Below are 1,316 nucleotides of genomic sequence, written 5' to 3'. Positions count from 1 at the left end.
ATCCTCCTGCCTCAGCCTCCCGAGTGCTGGGATTATAGGTGTGCGCCACCACGCCCCGCTTTTTATTTTTTTTGAGACAGGGTTTCACTGTGCAGTTCAGGCTGGCTTTGAACTTACTTTGTAGCTCAGGCTGGTCTTGAACTCAAATCAATCCTCCTGCCTCAGCCTCCCAAGTGCTGGGATTATAGGCATGTGCCACCACACCTGGTCTCATGATTTATTCTTGATCTGGGTACCGATTACTGGATATATTCAATTGGTGCATTTTCTGTTTTATGTGTTTACTTCAATGAAAAGATCAAGTTTATATATTATGTAGGTGTAAGGAACAATGAAAAATAAAACAAACGTATGTATTTGTTAAGAAATAGAATATTACCTGCTGGGCAGGGTGGCACAAGTCTATAATCCCAGCTACTCAATCCCAGCTACTTGGGAGGCTGAGGCAAAAGGATCACAAATTCCAGGCCAGCCTTGGCAATTTAGGGAGACGCTGTCTCAATTTATGAAATGAAAAGTGCCAGGGGAGTAGCACAGGGGTAGTGCCCCTAGGTTCAATCCCCAGTACTCTCCTTCTATACACAATTTAGTCACAAATCCTCTATGCCTCTGGTGTGTGTGTGTGCGTGTGTGTGTGTGTGTGTGTGTGAACAGGGTCTTGATATATAGTTCTAGCTAGCCTTGAACCCAACTCATTATGTAGCCCAGGCTGGCCTTGAACTTGAGATCCTCCTGCCTCAGCCTCCCAAGTGCTGGAATTACCAGCACATGTTATTATAGACAACTAAGTTAGGCAGAAATTACTAAGAGAGTCGGACAGGGATGGTACTTTGAGGGAGTCAATTCAGAAAGTGAGAACACACCAAAACTGGCTGAAGGCACCCCTGAAGAAGGCCAGGCTTTAAGATGAAGGTCAAAGGCCAGGTCTGCAGGCCTCCCTAAGGGATAAACAGCAACCGAGAATTATACTGTCACTAATTCCACTTGGTCCAGAAGGTCCAGACATCCCAGTGGCTGACCCATCCCTTCCAAAAATGTTTTTGTTCTGTGTTATAAGTTACAGATAGGCTACAGTTAATGATGCTCATCATATACTTTGCTACGTTCTTTGCTTCCCTATTGGATCAACATTAGCTAAGCAGCAACAGCTGTAATCTTACAGGTTGATTATTGTTTGACCCATGTTGTACTCACCTCATGATTTTACTCTATAAAACATTCTTGGAAAAGTGGCTTCTATGCCAACTCACTTTGGGGATCCCTCCTATCTCTTAGGAGCTCTCTCCTCTCTCTCTCTCTCTCTCTCCTCCCCTTCC

This window comes from Chinchilla lanigera, unplaced genomic scaffold (genome assembly GCF_000276665.1).
Source record: "Chinchilla lanigera isolate Chin_1 unplaced genomic scaffold, ChiLan1.0 scaffold00036, whole genome shotgun sequence".
NCBI lineage: Eukaryota > Metazoa > Chordata > Mammalia > Rodentia > Chinchillidae > Chinchilla > Chinchilla lanigera.
Note: the sequence above shows the minus strand (reverse complement) of the source record.